At 40.9% G+C, this 15,273-nt stretch overlaps 1 long non-coding RNA gene across 2 annotated transcripts in view; it reads left to right on the top strand.

Moving 5' to 3' along the window:
* LOC147003975 (uncharacterized) overlaps positions 1–13,465 on the top strand; it is a 70,738-nt gene extending 57,273 nt beyond the window's left edge. For both annotated transcript variants that reach the window (XR_015047628.1, XR_015047626.1), the window contains one exon: positions 13,322–13,465. This is a non-coding gene — a long non-coding RNA (uncharacterized LOC147003975). The remainder of the gene's footprint in view (positions 1–13,321) is intronic.
* Positions 13,466–15,273: the final 1,808 nt, after the last annotated feature.

Raw genomic sequence — 15,273 nt, 5'->3', positions numbered from 1 at the left:
CCTTATTTTGTTTAAATACACTACAAATGCAACTTTCTGGACTCCTCGTTCTCTTAAGGACTATCCTGGGCTAATTCTCCCAGAGTCCAAGGCTTTACCTGGGTTCTAGTTTGTTTCTATGTTGCTATGCTAAAACACTGGCCACCAGCAACTTAAAGGACAAGAGAATTTTTTTTTTAATTTTTATGTTACAGTTCATCATCGAGAACTGGAGGAGTTCGAGCAGAGACCATGGAGGGATGGCAGAGCACTTTCTTGCTTCCAGGATCACATTGAACTAACTGGCTTACAAAGTCCAGGCCCACCTGCCTATGAATGGTACTACTTATAGTGGGCTAGACATTCCTCTATCAATTACCAATCAAAAAAAAATGCTCCATGAGCCTGCCAACAGGTCAGTCTGATGGATGCAATTCCTCAGTTAAGCTTCCTTCCTCCCAGCTGTGTTAAGCTGACAACCGAGATTCACCAGCACTAAGTCCTTCCAGAAACGATATATTAAGAACAGGGAGGGAAATCCCACTCTCACCAAGCACATTTCTCTCTACCAGTGAACATGAGCATGTCTCACTTCTTTGAGCAGTGTCAGAACTGGGAGATCATAGGTCAGATTCCATGATGCCTCTAAGCTAGGACAGATGTGACACAGCTTCATGAAAGCCTGGAGATACTCTCAGTTACACGTTTGGGTGTGTGCTTATGCATATGGGGGCAAATTGTCAGTCACGGCTTTCAAGATGATCCACATTTTATAAACGGAAGGTCTTTCCCTGGGCTCTGGTCAGTTTGGAGTTCTTAAGACCATCTGGAACATGATTTCCTTTCTTCTTAGAGTTTCTCTGTGCTATTTTTCTTTAAGCTCAACAGTATCGGAGGAGGGAGAAAAGTCCCTAGAAACCAAGCCAAAACTCAGTGTGAATCCTAACAGCAGGCTCCAAAATGCCAAATGGGAGAGAAAGAAATGGAAACATTGACTTTTTCCAGAGTCGTGTAACAATTCATCTTTTAGCAGATTTCCATGTGGTCTGATGCGCCCGAGCTCTTGGAGGCAGCCGGGCCAGCAGGAGCAGTTTGTCTTGCTGGCTTCATGTTATCTTGTCCCCATCTATCCATCCATTTCCATCACTCCAAATCTGGTGACCTTTAGGATTTGCTGTAAAATCCAGATGTTCAATCTGGCTCGTAATCCCCCTGAGGACTGGCTATTGGAGCATCGCAGAGGTGCATGCAGGTATTTTAAACTGAAAATGATTAGTTAATGAGGAGGTGGCTTTGGGGAGCACCAGAAGGAATGATCTACTGCTGGAGAGTGGGTTTTCCTGCCGCTCGCTCCACTTCTAGGAATAAGTTCTCTTGTTAACCCTCCATCCACTCAAAATGCACCGCTCGTAAAAACAGTTTTGTAACTTCCAGGGTGTCCACCAGCCTGAGGATACAATTTATGAAAAATCCTGAACGTCCAAAATGCAGTTAGTATATACTGGTTATTCAAATGTCAAACTGTGTTTATCAAGCGATATAAATCTTATACATATCTTGTTCTTCTGTTTCCTTTAAAATAGGAACAAACCAAGTGTGATGGTTTACACGAGAAATTGCAGCACATGGAAAGTCAATAATATTGCCACAAATTTAAGGCTAGTCCTAATTAAATAGTGAGTTCTGGGCAAGAAGGCTTGGCTACACAATGAAGTCCTGTGTTGAGAGAGAGAGAGAGAGAGGGAGGGAGGGAGAGAGAGGGGGGGGAAGGGGAAGGGAGAGGGGAGAGAGAATAAGTAAACAAAAAAATGTTGGTAACATACACATATCAAGAAAAATGTTTTGAGTAAAACACAAACAGATGCATCCATCAGCATCAATCATCTTGTATTTTCTTCCTAAGTCTTAGTCATTTGAAATCTTTTGTGGCTCTGTATTTCAGCAATTCTTACCTTACTTTACCTCCCCAAGTGCTGAGATTTTAAGTGTGTACCACTTTGTGCAGCCAGAATAACCTTACCATTTCATTGGTTACTTGTTTGCTTCCCCTATTAGAAGGTATATCATGTAGGGACAGACACTTCACTGGTCACTTCTCTAATCCATAACCTGAAACAGAAAGTTTGTTGAATATCTGCTGAATATTAGATGACTACAGAGTAACTGAGTAAGAAATAAGAAGAGATATGCAATAGTGTCTGGGTTTGGTGGTTGTATATGAGATGGATCCCCGGGTGGGGCAGTCTCTGCATGGTCTTTCCTTTTGTCTCAGTTCCAAACTTTGTCTCTGTAACTCCTTCCATGGGTACTTTGTTCCCCATTCTAAGAAGGAATGAAGTATCCACACTTTGGTCTTCCTTCTTGAGTTTCATGTGTTTTGCAAATTGTATCTTGGATATTCTAAGTTTCTGGGCTAATATCCACTTATCAGTGAGTGCATATCATGTGTGTTCTTTTGTGATTGGGTTACCTCACTCAGGATGATATCCTCCAGATCTATCCATTTGCCTAGGAATTTCGTAACTCCATTCTTTTTAATAGCTGAGTAGTACTCCAGTGTGTAAATCTACCACATTTTCTGTATCCATTCCTCTGTTGAGGGACATCTGGATTCTTTCCAGCTTCTGGCTATTATAAATAAGGCTGCTATGAACATAGTGGAGCATGTGTCCTTATTACAAGTTGGAGTCTGGGTATAAGCCTAGGAGAGGAATTGCTGGATCTTCCAGTAGTACTATCTCTAATTTTCTGAGGATCCAGCAGACTGACTTCCAGAGTGGTTGTACCAGCTTGCAATTCCACCCAACAATGGAGGAGTGTTCTCTCTTTCTCCGCATCTTCGCCAGCATCTGCTGTCACCTGAATTTTTGATCTTAGCCATTCTGACTGTAAATGAAGAAATATCTAATAAAAAATGCCTTAAAAAAAGAAATATGATGCTGAGAGATACAAAAAAAAAGAAAAAGAAAAAAAGAGAAAAGAAAAAGAAATAAGAGGACTAAGCATGTTGTCGAACAAATACTTGAGCTGTAACTACTTAGCAGAAAAAGCCTTCACTCCTGACTGTGGCTAAATCACCAGTAACGTTTTCCATTTTGGAGAACTCTGACAGGCACTTCTGCTGTGCCCTTGAGCCTCTGAGTCACCTTCATGAATGACAACTCCACAAGGATCATTCCTACATTGTTCTTCACTTGATCTTAGCCAAAAGGCGGAGAAGTGATTACATTGTACTTTAGGTTCTGCATCTCCACTATAAATTGAGGAAAAGAGCCAAGTCCACTCCTTTCTATTTGCATCTGGGTATGCAAATATATGGCTCTTTTATTTATTTAGAGGTGTGTAGGTCTCTCTCTTCTCTTCCCCACCCCCCGTGTGTGTGTTTGTGTGTGTGTGTGTGTGTGTGTGTGTGTGTGTGTGTGTGTGTATGGAGGCCAGAAGAGAGCATCCTGGAGCAGTTTCAAGTAGTTGTGAGCTGCTTGCCAGTGTGGGTGCTTAGAACAGAAATATAGACCTCTGCAAGAGCAGCAGATGCTAATAACCACTGAGCTACCTCTCTAGCCCCTCTACCATGTGTAGCATTCGTCCTCCTATTGGCATAATGGGAGCCCTGATTGTTGCACTACTTTATTGCCCTCTATTCCTGGACTCATGGGACAGACAAATATCCTGGATTATACTGAATGCAGAATGCCTGTGTCAAAAGTACCTGTGCACTGCTCTGTGCTGACATGTACCACGAGAACAGTTTCATTTTCTAGTATCTTAAGTAACTATGGCCAGTGAGATTAGCTGGGTGCCTGGTATGCAAAATCAAGCTTGATCCAGCAGCCAGTTTCCCCAGATCTGTCTACTGTGTCAGTGTCACTGAAAAGAGTGTGAAACATTAGACAAGGCTTTCTGATGAGGAATATCTGCGATTGTGGGCCTGGAGAGTCTTGCCTGACAATTGGCATTGACTCTGTAGCATCTGCTTGTCAAGTCCCAAAGACTTGGATTTTAGATTTCAATTTAAAGCTTAACCCCCCAAAGACACCCACTTTCAATTATAGACAAGTCATTCTCTCCAGAAATCATTTTCTCTTCTTTGAAATGGGATTCACATACAGCTTCCTGAGCCATTCTGTGAGTTAAATGCCACAGTGTCCATCAATATTTGCCGCATGCTAGGCACTCAGCAAAGGCTAGTTCTGTCCCCCATTTCTCACTTACATACCTTAATTTAGCCAATCATTTTCCACCCCCTTTGAAAAAGTGCAGAGAATACCACTCTAAACCAAACAGGATGTTCAGTCTCATCATCATGAGTGACCTGCCTTGATCTCAGGCAGCCATGAAAGGATGTGTGCTATTGCATTCACCCTATGCTATCCTTCACACCCACTGTGAGTTTACCCTGTCTTGTTGGGGCCTATCATGCCTATAGCCTTTCACAAATATTACTGAGGCTTAGCAGGAGAAAGAAATGTTGCCTGTAGGTACCAGGACAAGAGATTCCAATCTCAACTTTAACTTCGTGGAGTAGTTAAGGATGAGCCACTCCTAGCCTTGTAGTGTGTACTGTGACCTACTTTACACAGTTCTCCATATAGTGAACAAAAAGGGATTTCACCCCTCAAGAAGGACAGCTAACTTGTCACAAGTCACACCATTACAAAGAGTAAAGCTAGAATATGAGCCCTCAAGTTTGGCTTAAGATGACAGCAGTAAAGGTGCCAAATCCCCCTGAATCTCAGCCAACCCAAGTAGCTGCCTCCATCATTAGCAAAATGAGAATGGGGTGGGGGCGGTGACTTGATACAGCAAATTCTTGACTTTGGAAAGGGTTGAGCTTTCCTGTAGAGAAAATAGGCTAGAAATGAAACATCTACATTTGTCATCAGGAAACAGTATCTTGAACAGTTCTCTTTGTCTGCCTCTTCTAATAGAACAGGAAGATTGTCTCAGACGTTCAGCAAGCTTATCAATTTCTCTTGTGATTTTTCGGTTCTCTCTCTAAAGTAGGGATGGAGAACCTGTGATTTATTTTGGTATGGCCCATGGGGTCTGGAGTGAAACAAAGGAAGGATTCCTCTCCTTTTTCTGTTCCTGCTCTGCTGCAATAACAGCTCCCTCATCCCCAAGGGAAGCAGGACTCACCGCTGATGTGAGCATAAACAGCCTAGCTGCATCCTGTAGCTATCAGGAAGTCCTTGCTACTCAGGAGGGCAAGTGGACCCTGCAGTTAATCAAGCAGCTGAGTGGACATTGTAGTTAATCAAATCAGATATTGTGGCATCAGCTCTATTTGAAACAAAAGAAGGGCAGAGGGCTCTAGCAAGACTATGCTAGCAGAATGGGAGATAATTTGTTTCAGCGATGAATTATTGTTTAGAAAAAAGGGATGGAGAAGATAGTGGGACTGATTTTAATCCAGATCAAAGCTCTTTGAGATTTGCATAGAAGTCACTCTTGTGAGGCAAAAATAGCTATGCTAGAGACCTGGACTCAGTACTACCATCAGAATTTCCTGAATTGGAATTTGCTGTCATGAAAAATGAGATAGCCATGCTATCTCATGCAGTATGGGTTTAATTACTGATGATTAAGATTGATAGTCACAGGATTTCAATATTATCAAACTTCAAATTTCTTAAACTTCTCAGTGAGAGTAACAGTTCAGCAAATGCATTCATGGTTGCTTGAGTGTATAACACTAGGCACAACTACATGTTTAAAATCAGACATTTCCAGTGCCCAGGAAATTGTTTCAGATGACATAATTATTCACTCTTCATAAATGAGTGTAACATTGTTAACTCACTTTCCGGACAAGACCTCTGAGGTTCTGGGATGTTACATGAACTGTGAGTGTCACATGCAGTTTTCAGTGGACCTGTAATATTCCTGAATACCTGTATAGATAAATACAGCATAGTGAGGTTCCCTCAATAGAAAATTTCCTGTATTTTGTCTGTATTTGTAATTGTTATTAGTCTTGTAGGGGAGTAGAGTAAAAGTAACAGTGTCTCTGTGGCTGGCACCTAAGTAGCAAAACACAGATTAGCAGCAGAAAAGCAAAATAAATTTTATTTAACCAAAGTTCTATAAGACACATCAGCCTTCACAAAATGAAGACCTGGAGACCAGAGAAAAATATTTTTATGCTGTCTGGTACAAGAAGTGGGTAGCTATGAAGAACTGTGACTAGACATAAAGGATACATCCTAACATTGTATTGTATGTGTAAAATGACAATGACAAATGGAACTTTGAAAGGCTCTTTTGTTCAGACTCATTTCTGTAGGTCCGTGTGAAATTTTTTTCCAATGGCTACAGGGCAAAAAGCCTGTCATAAAAGGACATTCAAAGGACAAGGGTCAAGAGTGTCTTACTAAGGTGAAAAGAGGCACTATGGCTTGCTTCTGTGACTCTTGATATGGGGCTAAAATCCACACTTAGAATTGCCATGAGTATTTATTACTTGGATGGAGGGCATTCTAAGATGTAAGCCTTTTGTTTTTTTTTTATTAGTGTCTTTTCTTTATTTACATTTCAAATACTATCCCTTTCCCTGGTTTCTCCTCAGAAAACTCCCTCCCCCTATCCCCTCTGCCCTACTCCTGCTCACCAACCCACCCACTCCTGCTTCCTGGCCCTGGCATTCCCCTACACTGGGGCATAGAGCTTTCACAGGACCAAGGGCCTCTCCTCCCATTGATGACCCACAAGGCCATCCTCTGCTATGTATGCAGCTGGAGCCATGAGTTCCCACCATGTGTACTCTTTGGTTGGTGTTTTAGTCCCTGGGAACTCTGGGGGGTACTGGTTAGCTCATATTGTTGTTCATCCCATGGGGCAGCAAACCCTGTCAACTCCTTGGGTCCTTTCTCTAGCTCCTTCACTGGGGACCCTCTGTGTGAGCATCCATTTCTGTATTTGTCAGGCACTGGCAGAGCCTCTCAGGAGAGAGATATATCAGGCTCCTGTCAACAAGCACTTGTTGGTATCCACAATAGTGTCTGGGTTTGGTGATTGTATATGGGATGGATATCCAGGTGGGGCAGTCCCTGGATGATCATTCCTTCAGTCTCTGCTTCACACTTTGTCTCCGTAATTCCTTCCATGGGTATTTTGTTCCCCCTTCTAAGAAGGATCGACGTATCCACACTTTGGTCTTCCTCCTTCTTGAGTTTTATGTGGTTTGTGAATTGTATCTTGGGTATTCTGAGCTTCTAGGATAATATTCACTAATCAGTGAATGTGTATCATGTGTGTTGTTTTGTGGTTGGGATACCTCACTCAGGATGATATCCTCCAGATCTATCCATTTGTCTAAGAATTTCATGAATTCATTGCTTTTAATAGCTGGGTAGTACTCCATTGTGTAAATGTACCACATTTTCTATATCCATTCCTCTGTTGAGGGACATCTGGGTTCTTTCCAGCTTCTGGCTATTATAAATAAGGCTGCTATGAACATAGTGGAGCATGTGTCCTTATTACATGTTGGAGCATCTTCTGGGTATAGGCTCAGGAGTGGTATTGCTGGGTCCTCAAGTAGTACTATGTCCAATTTTGTTAAGAAGCGCCAAACTGATTTCCAGAGTGGTTGTACCAGGTTGCAATCCCACCAGCAGTGGAGAAGTGCTCCTCTTTCTCCACATCCTCACTAGCATCTTCTGTCACCTAAGTTTTAGATCTTAGCTATTCTACTGGTATGAGGTGAAATCTCTGGGTTGTTTTGATTTGCATTTCCCTGATGATTAAGGATGTTAAATATTTTTTAGGTGCTTCTCAGCCATTCAGTATTCTTCAGTTGAGAATTCTTTGTTTAGCTCTGTACCCCATTTTAAAATAGGGTTGTTTGGTTTTCTGGAGTCTAATTTCTTGAATTCTTTGTATATATTGGATATTAGCCCTCTATTGGATGCAGGATTGGTAAAGATCTTTTCCCAATCTGTTGGTTGCCTTTTTGTCTTATTGACAGTGTCCTTTGCCTTACAGAAGCAATACTCACAAATAATATGAAATACCTTTATGAGACTCTAACTAAGGAAGTGAAAGACCTGTAATATAAAAACTTCAAGTCTCTGAAGAAAGAAATTGAAGAAGATCTCAGAAGATGGAAAGATCTCCCATGCTCATGGATTGGCAAGATTAATACAGTAAAATGGTCATCTTGCTGAAAGCAATCTACAGAATCAGTGCAATTCCCATCAAAATTTCAACTCAATTCTTCACAGAGTTAGAAAGAGAAATTTTCAAATTCAGTTGGAATAATAAAAACAAAAAACAAAAAACAAAAACATAAAACAAAACAGGATAGCAGAAACTATTCTCAACAATAAAAGAACTTCCGAGGGAATCACCATACCTGACTTCATTTTGTATTACAGAGCAATAGTGATTAAAAACTGCATGGTATTGGTACAGTGACAGGAAGGTATATCAACAGAACAGAATTGAAGACCCAGAAATGAACCTACATACCTATTGTCACTTGATCTTTGATAAAGGAGCTAAAACCATCCAGTGGGAAAAAAAAAGAATAGCATTTTTAACAAAAGGTGCTGATTCAACTGGTGGATAACATGTAGAAGAATGCAAATTGACCCATTCTTATCTCCTTGTACAAAGCTCAAGTCCAAGTGGATCAAGGACCTTTACATAAAACCAGATACACTGAAAACTTATAGAGGAGAAAGTGGGCAAGAGCCTCGAACATATGGGCACAGGGGAAAGATTCCTGAACAGAACATCAATGGCTTGTGCTGTAAGATTAAGAATTGACAAATGGGACCTCATAAAGTTGCAAAGCTACTGTAAGGCAAAGGACACTGTCAATAAGATGTAAGCCTTTCAATGCAAAAGTTCAGAATATTGAGCATGATAGAGGTGTGGTCAGCTCATTCCTAATGAGTAGGCCCCAGTAGAAGCATCCAAGTTGGTCTTCTAATGTTGCCCTTGCACACTCTATCATTAATCTAGCATTGTCCTTGGGGCCTTGTTAACTTGTTTTGTTAACACAAGAAGCTAACTCTCCAGTGACACAAAGTGTGGTTGCTGTTCTATAGATCATCTGTACTTTATCAATGTCATTGATACTTAACACAAATACTCTACGAATGAAGTATTCACCCATCTTGGCAACCTAGCAGAAATTTGAAGAAATGTGGAAGATTTTTTTCAAATACTAGGTTTTTGTGGGGCATCTGTGTATTAGGGTCAATCAAGTTTATTGTCATATATAAATATATTTGACCAGAAATAAGGCTCAGCTTAGAAGTTGGACCCATAGAGGGAAAAGGCAAAATTAGGTTATTGAACAAGGGCTAGAGTGAGAAGGATAAAGAGGAGATTTCATGGACATTGGGGTGGAATTGACTAGAAGGAATAATTTATCACAGTCTATATCACAGGATGATACCCACAATTAACAACAATAGAGTATTTCAATATAGATATTAGAGAAAAGTTTGAATGTTCTCAAATGGCCAGCAATTGCAGATTGATCTGCCTATTTTCCTGTTAGAATTATCATATAACTTATACATATGTTGAATGTCACACTGTACTCCATAAACACATACAATTACTGAGCCAATTAAAAATAAAAACAAATCTGAAAACATAATGAGACTTGAGGAGAAAGGAGGACAACATTCTGCTAGATACTTGAGTGGGATTTTTCTCTCTCAATCCTCACAGAACACTACATAGCACACATTACTATTGACAAGCTCATAGAAAATGAATGTGAAGCTAGCCATTGTTTAATGCCTGCTCTCACACATTGTCTGCTCTATTCACAGTAGCCAGGAAATGGAAATAACCTAAATGTCCTTCAAATGATGAGTAGGTAACGAATTTGTGGTCCACATACACAATGGAATGCTATATAGTTGTAAAAAAAAAAGTGAAAACATGAAATTTCAGGTAAATTAATGGAACTAGAAAATATATTGAGGGAAGTACCTCCAAACCAGAAAGACATATGTTACATGTTCTGTCCTGTCTGTGGATGCTAGCTTGTAATCTTTAGATTCGAGTGCATAACCTGGAGTGACTGCAGAAACCAGGAAACTAAGCTGGAACCATGGTAGGGGTGGGTTTATTGGAGCAACAGAGAGGAGACTAATAGGATACATTTCTGGGAAGGGGAAAATGAGAAAGTCAGCAGGGGAGACTTACTTGGGAAGATGGGCAAGGAAATCTACATGGAGGAAGAAGAAAGGGTAAGGGATAAATAACAATAAGATGTTTGAAAAAGCTGTAGGGAATTATTTATGTTAAAATTACATTGTCTCTATTAAAGTTTGGGCTCTTGGGTGATGGCGATTCCCCCAAACCATAGGCTATCTAACATGACTAGTGTCAGGCATGGAAATCTTCCTATCAATTTATTGGTTGGGACTTCATCAGACCACCCAGACAATATAGGCTATTGCCTTTGCCCTTGGTGCCTTCCAGAAAAAGCAAGTAAGACCCTTTTTACCAAGGATGCCACACATTCTTGACTCAGGCCTTGAAGATCTAGATCAATCTGGATGTGATCTGGAAGCCTCGTTTCTGAGGATTAGCTCTCATGGACAGAAAGGTACAAGGTAAGCAACTGATAGTCCTAGCCAGCTGTGACACCGGTGAACCATTACAACGAATTGCTAGGCAAGAACGACGAATTGCTGTGTCTAAAGATTCAGTAGCTGCACTTACACACAACCAACAGCCACTTGGCTGAACTTAAAATCTGCTCAATAGGAGGGGATTCAGGCCTGGTGCTATAAATCTAGCCTATCTCCATGGCTGGTGAGGCTGTGGGCCCTAGAGGAGGATCTGCTGCTGCCACATTCCTAAACCTCTGAAATCTCTAATTGTATGTGAGTACTTACATCCCCACAGGTGAGGGGACTTCCCACTGCTCATCAAAGCTTCACTTTACACCATGAAGGCCAATGCAGGAGCCGGAACTGGTCACATGTCAGAGATAACTGACCATGGGTGCACACCCCCAACTAGTACCTTTATACCACAATGCCTACATTTAAGGCTTAGGGAAGACTCTGGAAGATGAATGGAAATGTTATAAGAGCTAGAGTACTAGAGCATCTGCTGCAGGATGGCCTCGTCCCTAAGATAGATGGATAGATAAGTAGATAGATAAGTAAATCAATAAATGATTAATTGATTGATTGTATGTAAAGTAAAGGAGGGCAAATTTTTTCCCAGAAATCATAGAAAGTGTAAAACGAGAGAAAAACAAGTAGAAGAAAGATAATAAAACTCAGAAAGCATAGAAAGTGTAAAATGAGAGAAAAACAAGGAGAATAAAGATAGTAAAACTCGGGACAGATGATACCATTCTTGTTATAATTTTTGCTACTATGTGAAGCCCTGGGAAAGATGGAAAAGCTACTAAAGTCAGAACTCTTTTGAAAGAACACACTCTGGATCTTCCATGCAAACTCAAAGAAGACATTTGGATTAAAACAAGCAAGTTCGATAAAGATAAGGAAAACAGGTTTTCTACAAAGAAGCAAACATCAATTTAACTCTGTGTCTTCTTTATTACTCTAAATGCCAGCAGACAAAAATACTTTAATGCTCTTCTTCTCTCAATGAAGCTTCAGAGCTGAGTGTTTAAACTCAGTTAACTGCAAGAAAGCAATAAGAATATACAACATGCAGCAGAGTATTACTATTTTCGATAAAATTACTTGAATGCTCATTCCCATTTGACAAAAGAAGAAACAAAATCAGATTAAGAAAGAAGAAACTATAACATTTAAAAGATTTGTTTGACTATTTCAACAATCCTTTAAACATGTGCAAATGCATGTGGATTCATGTGTGCATGCATGCATACAGACATTCACATGCACATACACATAAAGATACAGACACACACAGAAACACACACATACACATACAGATACAGACACACAAAGAAACACACACATGCACATACACACATGGACATACATACACACACACAGAAACACACAGAGAAACACATACACACACACACACACTTGTTTCATGTACATTTGTTACATAGGACCTGGAAGCCTAAATTAAAAATGCAATTTCTAATTTAACCAATTACAATAGTTGTAATTATTGTAAAGTCATAAAGAATACATGTTGGTCTTAATCTACATTTTCTAACAGAGCTTCTAAAGTCCTTGAGTTTTGCAAAGACTGCATTGAGAGGACATTCTGTTGTTCGTCATAATCCTATTTCCACCCACACCTGAGTTTCTGCTGATGCCCTGACTCTGAAGGATGTGCTGCCTGCCTCTCTGTGGGAATCAGCTTTATGATGAGAGAGGGTCAGAGCTTGCATCAGTGTGTCCCTGCTCAGCTCTTCAGAGGGGAGCAGGCTGGGATTGAGTCAATGGGTACCATTGAGTCAATGGTTATTGTTGCCGTCTCTCATATAAAAGAAACAAGGTCTCCATAAAGTCCCTAAGTGACTGGGTTCAGTGTTTCTGGGTGAGCGAGGAGGCGCTAGAGCAGGGAGAGAAGTGCTCTTTCCCCCTGACACAACCTGTGCTAAGACATGCCCTCCCTGTGTCTGTTTGCTTGACTTGGAGCCTCTATAACAAAACACACGTAGCAAGTCCACTTACGTCTGCACCCTGTGCTGGGAGAACAACTCTCAAGCTTGGTAAAGGGTCAGGGCAGTGTTCACTTCATAGCCCCTGGGCCAACAGTTCGTGGGGCCTAGTTTTCAAGTGCACAGCAGCTTTTAATCTCAGAAGCAGGTAGACCTTGATGATAGTTTTATATCAGTCATTTAAGGGGAGGTCATCTATAAAATTTAAGGCTAGATTTTTTTTTTTGAATGTCTTTTGCCACCAAGTGGTGTCTTACCCTTCAGATCTAATGACTTTTTAGCAGGGTAAAATAGCTGTAAACTGGACAGAAATCTGACTTCTGAGATTCAGAAAGTTTCCTATAGAGAACTGAGTGAACTAGAAATGCCAGCTGTCCCACTGACACCCCACTATTCCCAACTGACACAGGAAACTCTATGGCCATGTCACTAGGTCCCCATGGTACTCTTGCTTGACCTGTTCTTACCAAAGTCATACCGGTCTGTCTTTGCTCAAGTTGAAGAACCACTATCTTAAATATTGTAGATCAGTGGATCTTAACCTTCCTAAGGCTGCAGCTCATTAATAGAATTCCTCATGTTGTAGTGACCCTCCTCATCATCAAATTATTTCATTGCTCCTTCATGCCTGTGATTTTGCTACTGTTATGAATTGTAATGTAAACATCCAATATTACCCACACATTGAGAACTGCTGTATAGCTTCTCCAGAAATTACAGCTCTAACTTCTGATTTGTTTCTAGGTCCTGCATGGCAGAATTACCTGTGGCATCTCCTTTGCTGTGCCCAAGCTCAGAAGCAAAATGGCTTTGAGGTTATAGGCATCTGTTACAATGTTCAACCATTTGATAGAAGAGATCCAATCATTTTGGTCTGCTTTGCAGGGAGTGAGAGGAAGGTAAGCTTTGGGTGTGAATATGTGTGAGGAACACTTGTGGACCTGTTACAATGACACCATAGAAATCTGTTAGCGTCAAAACCAAAAATACCCCGATACTTCCTGCCTTCCCGTAGAGCACTGGCCTTAGACAAGAGTGTTACAAAAGCTGGGAGAGTTGATGTGTTTGTGGATATCGTTATGGAAAGAATTTAATTTGGAGGGTTAAGTGGGAGAAATATTACAGATTAAGTTTCCTAATATAGAGAATCAGAAAGCCTTTGTTCTGTCAATATACATCTGCTACTTCCAGCTGTACTTACACAAAGCAAGCAAAGTTGATAGACCTTAAGATGAAGAAAGGAAATCTGTAATGCCCCCAAATCTGTGGTTGGAGAAGGAGATGTTTACTGTTACTTCCTCTCTTTCAACAGCATCAGGAGGGTGTTTTCAGAGTGTTCTGTGATTCTTGAGTTGTAAATACAGTTTATGCAACATCACTAACCTGCTATGAAGGTGGAAGATTCATCCAGCTTGATGGAAATGGGAAAAAGGAGACAGGCAGGATGATGACCACCCAAGCAGCCTTCTCCACACTCTCCCAGCAAAATCCTGATGAGAGACCTGGATGGATGTCATATTAAATCTGGCAGTGTTTAGGCTTCTCTTGTCACCGTTCTCAAGTGAAAACAGTACATGATATCACTGGATCAAGCTGGTTACTACCTGCCTGTAATGGAGCATGACAGCCAAGTTCCACCTGTGCCTTTTTTCACCATGATGTTTGGCCAGTGGCCGAAGCTGCTTGGCTACTTGGCTGTGTAAGAAGGAAAATAAACTGTAACTGAGATGATTAATCTGATTCTATACTCACAACATGCAGAACTACCATTAAAGGGCTTTGGGACACAACGAATAGAGACTGTAATGGTTGGTAGCACTTTTATTTTTTAGGCTCTGAAGAAGAAATTAACCAATGAACTTGGGTCCATTGATCTGATATTATTAGTATTTGGAAAATAAAATGGTAGCCCTATCTGCATTAGCCATCAAGTCGCATGGCCACAGTTTATTACTGGGCTGTTCATTACTCACCGTACTCTCCTTTCCAGAGAAGATCCCTCGAACATAGATGCTCCACATAATACGTTCACACTGACTCACAAAAAGTGAGCAGCCATTCACTTTTGCACGTGAAACCACTCCAGGAGGTAGCAGGGCACTTTCATCCCCACTGGCTGATGAGGAAACTGAGGACGAAAACATTAGGCAGTTGGCCTATTCCACACAGCAAATGAATGGCTGCCCCAGACCTTGAATCCATACCAGCTAGCATAGTACATGCTTACTGGTGTCCCACTACCTGCTGGCTCTGGGCCTCCAGCCCAGCGCTCTTACTTCCATGACATAGACTTTTCTCTGGCCTCAACATCAGTGTCATCTTGAGTAACCATGGCTTTGTCCTGTAACTCTGTGAGCGTGACACTCACACTCATCAGTTCTGTCCACAAACCCATGCAAGAGCTGTTGGCAAACTTAGACAAATCTTAAAATACATTTTTTTCTGAGCCTTCACAATTAGTGCCTCTATTCCAGGTAGTAAAAAAACAAAACAAAACAAAACAAGCAAAAAAAAAAAAAATCCAACAACATCAACCAAAAATCCCTCATCGGGGCATACTGAAACACTATAATGTGTCATCTAGAAATACCCTATTCAGGGCACACAGAAACACTATAATGTGTCATCTAAAAAGCAAAAGTGTACATGGAATATGTTTTGTGATTCTTCTCTCAGCATGGAGATGCAAGTGTAAA

The sequence above is a fragment of the Mus caroli genome, unplaced genomic scaffold (assembly GCF_978045245.1).
Source record: "Mus caroli unplaced genomic scaffold, Mus_caroli_1 scaffold_7, whole genome shotgun sequence".
NCBI lineage: Eukaryota > Metazoa > Chordata > Mammalia > Rodentia > Muridae > Mus > Mus caroli.
Note: the sequence above shows the minus strand (reverse complement) of the source record. Positions and strands in the feature narration are given on the sequence as shown.